This window comes from Papio anubis, chromosome 12 (genome assembly GCF_008728515.1).
Source record: "Papio anubis isolate 15944 chromosome 12, Panubis1.0, whole genome shotgun sequence".
Classification (NCBI taxonomy): domain Eukaryota; kingdom Metazoa; phylum Chordata; class Mammalia; order Primates; family Cercopithecidae; genus Papio; species Papio anubis.
In genome coordinates this window covers 41,381,120-41,388,486 of record NC_044987.1, presented here as the reverse complement: position 1 = coordinate 41,388,486, position 7,367 = coordinate 41,381,120, and positions in this window count along the sequence as shown.

The window sequence follows — 7,367 nt, the reverse complement described above, 5'->3', positions numbered from 1 at the left end:
CAAGGTTTACAGTTTATACCTTTTTGACGAACAGGTTGAGTTGCACGTGGGGCCATTTGAGCAACAGATGGGGTGACCGAGTGCTGGACTGCAATTTGGGGAGCAGATATACAAGGAGCAGACACTTGAGCCAGTGTAGGACAGCAAGCAGGGAGCTCTTTCTGCCTTCCAGACCCTCACGTTCTCAGCCTATGATGAGACGGCCACCTCAAAGATCCGAAATGCCTTCGGGGCCATTCCATCATTGTCCTAGGATTAGCACCTGGCTTCCTTTTAGCCATGCTAGTTTCTTAAAAATTGTCTCTGGGTTATACCTTCTCCCGAAAACGCTCTTACATTCTCCACCACTTGGCCAGGTTGCAAATTTTCTAAATCTTTTTGTTCTGCTTCCCTTTTCTCTAGCAGCTAACTGTAAGCAGTTAAAAGTAAACATGCAGCGGCCTGAGTGCTTTGCTGCTTAGAAATTTCTTCCACAAGATACGCTATTCTGTCACTCATGAGTTTCGCCTTTCACAAAGTCCTAGGACATGGACATGATGCAGCCATGTTCTTTGCTACTGTGTAACAGAGATGACTTTACTCCAGTTCCCAGTAAGCTAGCCTTCATTTCTATCTGAGACATCATCAAAATGGTCTTTACTGTCTGCATTTCCATCGGCATTCTGGTTATGACCACTTACCAATCTTTAAGAAGTTCCAGACTTTCTTTGTCAGTCTTCTCATCTTCTGAGTTCTTACTAGAAGTGCCCTTAATGCTGTTTATGGCAATATAGGCTTTTTCTTTTCTTTTCTTTTCTTTTTTTTTTTTTTGAGATGGAGTCTCCCTCTGTCACCCAGGCTGGAGTACAATGGTGCAATCTCGGCTCACTGCCACCTCCCCGCACCCCCAGGTTCAAGCGATTCTCCAACCTCATCCTCCTGAGAAGCTGGGATTACAGGCTTGCGCCACCACACCCCGCTAATTTTTGTATTTTTAGTAGAGATGGGGATTCACCATGTTGGCCAGGTTGGTCTTGAACTCCTGACCTCAAGTGTCAGGAGTTCAGCCCGCCTCAGCCTCCCAAAGTGTAGGGATTACAGGCGTGAGCCACCGTGCCTGGCCAATATGGGCTTTTTCTAGCCTTCCTCTCCAAATTATTCCAGCCTCTACCCATCACCTCCGAAACTGCTTATACATTTTCACATTTTCAAATAGGTTTATAGCAATGTCATAGCAATGGTCCCAATTTTCTTAGTCCCTTTTGCATTGCTATAACACAATACCACAAACTGGGTAATTCATAAAGAAGTTAAATTTATTTCCTACAGTTCTTGAGGCTATAGAGTCCATGGTCAAGGGACTGCATCTGATGATGGCCTTATTGCTGCATCAAAACGTGGCAGAAGGCAGCACGTGGTGAAAGGGTAAGAGCATGCCAGCTCAGGTCTCTCTTCTTCTTATAAAGCCACCAGTCCCATCATGGGGGGGACACCCTAATAACTTTAATTCTAATTACCTCCCAAAGGCTCCACCTCCTATCAACATATCAATTTGGGGGTTAAATTGCCAACACATGAAATTCAGGGGACACATTCACACCACAGCAGACATAAATAGACAAAGATTGATGGATTACCAGAGTGGCACGAGAGAAGCAAAACTGCATCAGAGGATAAAAGAAATTTTGAGAGAAAAATTATTAAACATGAACAAGATTGGTCAGACACAATGAGATGGACTTGGCAACAATGCCTGAGGACACTGAAGGGACACTGAGGCACAGGGGGGCAGGAAACAATCCTAGGTCTTCTTGGCCTCATCATGGCAGCAGGCTATGGATGCCCTAAGACTCAAGCAGAGCTAAATAAGTACAAACAAACATACCCAAAACTCTTTTACCTGCTGCATTTCAGGATTTCGTCAGAGTTCACCCTCTCTACTACCCGCTCTTCCTCTCCCTGTCACCATAACAACCAGGTCCTATAACAAGTGGCAGAGCCATTATCAGGAAAAATAGAAAAAGCAAGCCTGCCTAATGACTCTCCCATTCAATTTAGCCTCAGATTTCCTGTTCTCACTCTCCCCATGAGCTTTCAGTATCTTGAGATGGATGACACCTGCCTGGGAATCACTGGAAGGTTTCCAGCTGGATCTGGGCTTTGTTCTACATGTGAGGACAAGATCAGGAGTGTTTCTTGGACTCCTTTCAAGTATAAACTTGGCTAAAAATGGTGAAAATTTTTAAGACAAAAGGAAAGGCACATGTTCTTTTTTAGTCCATAAGGAAATACAGAAGGACAGTGGGTTGTATCCTGGGTGGCACAGTGAGAAGAAAACAGTTTTCTAAGCGCATTGGCCTCCACACCCTTACTGCTTAGCTGGGGACCCCCTCCCCACTCCCCATCTGGTTGGAGACCCTTTTCAAGAGGACTGCCATCTCTAGAAGGATCACGAGGCCTGGAGTTCAAGAACAACCTGGGCAACATAATGAAACCCTGTCTGTTTCACAAAAAAAAAGAAAAGGAAAGAAGAAAAGGAAACAGTACTGCCATCCCTGGTCTGCTTCGCATGCCAATTATCCCCATACCGAGTGTGAGTCATTGTGAACCGGCTGGACCTAAAACCTTATTTTAGACCCTGAAAAGGCAAGATTTAGAGATGTCCCCTCTCTAAATTTCAGTCAGGGAAAAGATTAACTTGGAAGGAATTTAAAATGTAGCCTGAAATTAAGTCTCTTTTATTTTAATAACTTAGAAAATCTTTCTAGGGGTATGATTTGTAAGCAACTTGTATTACCCAACATTCTGTTCATACTCACTCTGTTGCCTGGTTTCCCTATTGCCAGTAAAAATCTGGTGATAGGCTATTAGTGTATATGTGAATTATCTTACTCTTTAAATGATTAATCATTAATGCAACTTGAAGGGAAAACAATAGAGCTACTTAATCTATTAAATGTAAAAATGGTAATTTCATTCTCCTGTCAAAATCGTCTGTTGTCTCTTTGCATTTATGAAGTTCAAAAGCCCTTCCTGATTTCTTCTTTCTTGTCTCTCTACCTGCATCATCAACCACTACACCTGCCCCCCGGAGCCTCTGAGCTTCAGGCTGACTCCCAGCCTGTGCCTCTGTCAGCACTGGCTCTGCTGGATCCCCTAGCCTGCCTTCCTTCATGGGGTGAGCCCAGTATTTGTCCTTTAGGACCCTGCTATGTATCTGCTCCCTTTCCCTGACTATCTATCCCCACTTTGGGTCACCACTCTATCTTGTTCTTACCTTCACCATACCTTTTTAAACTGATGCTTGTTCATATTCCTGTGTCCCATAATGAGGATGCAAGTTGTTTGGGGCAACATCTGAGTCTTAATTATTTTTTCTTTCCTGTGCTTAATACAGTACAGCTGACTCTTGAACAACACAGGTTTGAACTGTGTGGGTTCACTTACACATAAATTTTTTTCAACCAAATGTGGACCAAAAATACAGCATTCTTGGGATGTGAAACCCAAAAATACAAAGGGCCTACTTTTCCTACACTCGGTTCTGCAGGGCTGACTGCTGGACTTGAGTATGCACGGATTTTGATATACGCAGGGTCCTGATACCGGTGCCCTGTGTATATTGAGGCACAACTGTCTACACAACAGCTAGTAAGGAAGTATGCAATAAATGTAAACTGAAGGAATGATGAACAGACAACCCTTGCAGGTCTTTTGATGGGCTACAGAGAACGGAACCAGGAGAATAGATCTTTTAAATTGTTCTCAATTTTCAGATTCACATAATCTCTTTTCCTTATGCTTCTACTAAAGCTAGTGTATATCCAAATGGATCAGTGTTCAAAATTCTCTTTTAAAAATGTTCACAGAGTACTAAACTTGTGTTCATTGGCATGATACTGTCAAAAACCAAGATTACAACAAATTTAAAGATCTTAGTTAGCTTTTATTTGCAATTCTAGAATCAGGCAACATCTCATTCCATAAAACAGAATGGGTCCTCTGATGAACTGAGCAGAGGAGCTTGGCTTTATAGACAGAAGAAGGCTGAGGAAAGCAGAAACAGAGAACAAAACATGGATTGATCATTTCAAAGTTGTTTTCCTTGTAAAGGTTAAAGCAGAAGGGACTTCCTTATCATGCCAGCTAAATCTGGCTTGTTTGGGGATTTGGGCATTATCGTGCTCTATCTTGTTTTCTCAGAAGTTCAGATAAACCAGCTGAGCAGTGGTGGCATGGAACTTCAGCATACGTGACTCCATTTTGGTTTGGTCTGTTGGACCTAGTGCAGGAGTTCAGTCCAAATCAACAGCCTTTAAATTTTATTTTACAATACAAATAAAAATAAAGGTTAACCGTGCTTTCTTAACATAGAATGAGCTATTTAATCCCAGGCTCACATAAAGCACACTGCAGTAATACACAAGCAGATCAGTGGAACAGAAACAAGCCCAAAGACAGTATATTCCATTCATATTCGGACCATTCCAAATACAATGGAAATTTAGTGTTTAAAAACTGTCATTACAAATCAGTGAGGAAAGAACAGAGTGTTCAATAAATGTCTCTCTATTTTGGAAAAAGTGAAAGATCCCTTACTAATAACATACGTAAATACGAATTGCAGAACTAAACATATAAAATGAAACTACGAGGGTATTAGAAAAAAATATAGAACGTTTGTGTATTCCTAGAGTGGGGAAGGCCTTTCTAAGTGGGGCATGACATGGAGAGGCCTTAAAGGAAAAGATTGACAGATTTGACTATGTAAAAATGTAAAACCATTACATAGCAAAATGTGTTATGAATAAATTTTTTAAAAATGAACAACAGATTAGGAGAAAATGTTTGCAAAACATATAACAAAAAAGTAATAATATCTAAATTACAGTTTATGAAAAATTTTTACAATATAGAAACATTTTAAAAAGTTAAATAGAAAATGTACAGAGAAAAAAATAAGTGACTATTAAACATTGAAAAGCTACTCAACTAAAAATCAAAGAAATGCTACTTAATGTGATATTATCTTTCATTCACTAGAATTGGCAAGCTAATACAAGATTAATCACATTCAATGTTGGCAAGGGTATGAGCATTGTCATTTACTCTTGTAGAAATGCAAATTTCATAAAGTATTTGGACCATAATTTGCTTAGCATTTATCAAAATTTTAAATGTACACACCTAGAAATTTAACCTGTGGAAATATTTGTACCATTTAGTACAAGAATTTATATCCCCTCATTATGTGAAGTGCTGAAAAACTGGATTCAATTTAAGAACATAGCAAAAGAGTGAAGGTAAACAGAAACCAGTACATAAATGCAATGGAATACTACTCAGGTGTTCAAAAGCATGACACAAGTTGATATACTAACATGGAATTTTGTCCACTATATAGAGTTAAATGAAAACAAAAACAGATTGAAGATCATGTACAGTACATGGTACTATCTTTCCCCCTAAAAATTGTATCTCCTATATATATTCATTTATTTATAATCTGTGTATACATAATAAAAAGTCTGGAGGTATATTACTAAATTTTTACTTTTGGAAAAAGGGATGGACTGTGCTTGGAGGGGAGAAATCTTCACTTTTTACTTGATATACTTTTTTCTTTTTCTTTTTTTTAAGTTGAGCATATCTTCTTGGTTTTGTAAATAAGATACTTTTTAAAAAAATACATACGATTTAGCTAGGCCTATTGTCTATTATGATATCACCAGAGAAGAATGGCTTAACCACAGGAAAAGGGGACAGAGCAGGGTCTGGATGAACTCTCGGGGTCTGCAAGTGCTAAATGAGGAGCAGAGGGAGGTAGAAGATGTTGCATTAGTGAGACAGGGAAGAAGGACGTCCAGCACCTAGGACCAGGTGATCAGGGACAATGGTGAGAAGTGACAGGTCAAGACAAGCTGCCAATGTCCATGATCCCAGAGATTTACAGGACATCTTCACCCCCAAGTGGCTGATGAAGAAAGTTGGCTGAAACATGGTTAATGGCAGCAAGAATCAGAAGCCCAGCCAAAAGCTTCAAGTGCAGGGAATGAGACTCAGCGCATAAGGTGGAGCAGTGGGAAATGGCACTGACAAAAGAGAACCTTCTGAGGACATATAACCTCAAGTCGGGGAGAATCACAGGTCCACAGTTATAGGCCCAGAAAGAACAAGGCAGACTCCAGTTTTAGAACGGTGGTGAGATATCCATTCACGCATAACATGACTACTAGCCAGTGTGTGGAGCAGGGCCAAGTCTACATTTGACGGTCAGGAATTCTTGACTCTGGGTCAAGAAGGAGGAAAAGCAGGCAGGCTGGAGGCATTGGTGTCGTTCAGGGCAACTGAGGAAACTACAGGCCTTGGCCTCTTGGTTGGCTCTCCAAAGCTGTATAGCTCAGAATATGTTTGGTCTAGACTGTGGATTTAAAAAAAAAAAAAAACCACAACACATTCTAAAGAAGTACTAGAAATAGTAGTGCCTCAAAGTGAGGGTTTCTAGAATTTTCTGATATATAGTCCTCAGAACAGACTTCTTATTTTGAGGGTCATTAAGAATTGAGAGACTAGTCATGGTTGCACACACCTCCACATTAGGTCTGAGCTCATCAATCTTGATGGTTCTCTCTCCTGAACTCTCATGAAACCAATATCTACTTGTAGTTGATGGAGTATCGACAAAACAAAGTGCTGTCTTAGATTTATGAACTCCTTTATCACTCAAGGTAAGGAGATTCCAGAATTCAGAATACTATATTTTTATCTGATGCATGGGACTAGATTAAATGTTGAACTACAGGATAGATGAAGCTGGAATTAATTAGTGTCAGTCTCATACAAATTGCTTACGATAAGTAACAGTGAAATCAAGGTAAGTAGATGTGATACATTACCATTCCTCTTCATTTAACCCAGCTGCGAGGTGGGACAGGAGGAAAACGCACCGTATATGCAAGAAAAATGGCAGCATTGGTGATAGATTCACATTAATTTCCTTTTGAGAATATTCAGGACATGCTCTTAGGAATCCAAAATTCATATTCAGTGTGTAAATCAGCTCTATGCTTTCATTTAAAAGCAATATCTGGTTTGTTCTATTTGGCAATAATATAACGCTTTATTTTAGCAATGCAAACTTGCAAGGAAAATCGGGAAATTCTCAACGATTAAAATATTCGAGTGATAACACCTTTCTAGCTAAGTTTTGAGTGAGATGAACTTCCTCAGAGACTGGCAAACATGGCAGGAGGGCGGAGTCAGTGTTCTTTCTGACTTTGCTCATATGCATTCAGAAGTCAAAGCCAGGCCATCCCCAGGATGTACAGAATCAGATGTGATGATTAACTCCAAAATCTTTCTTAGTCACCATGTCCCTGTTCTCTGCA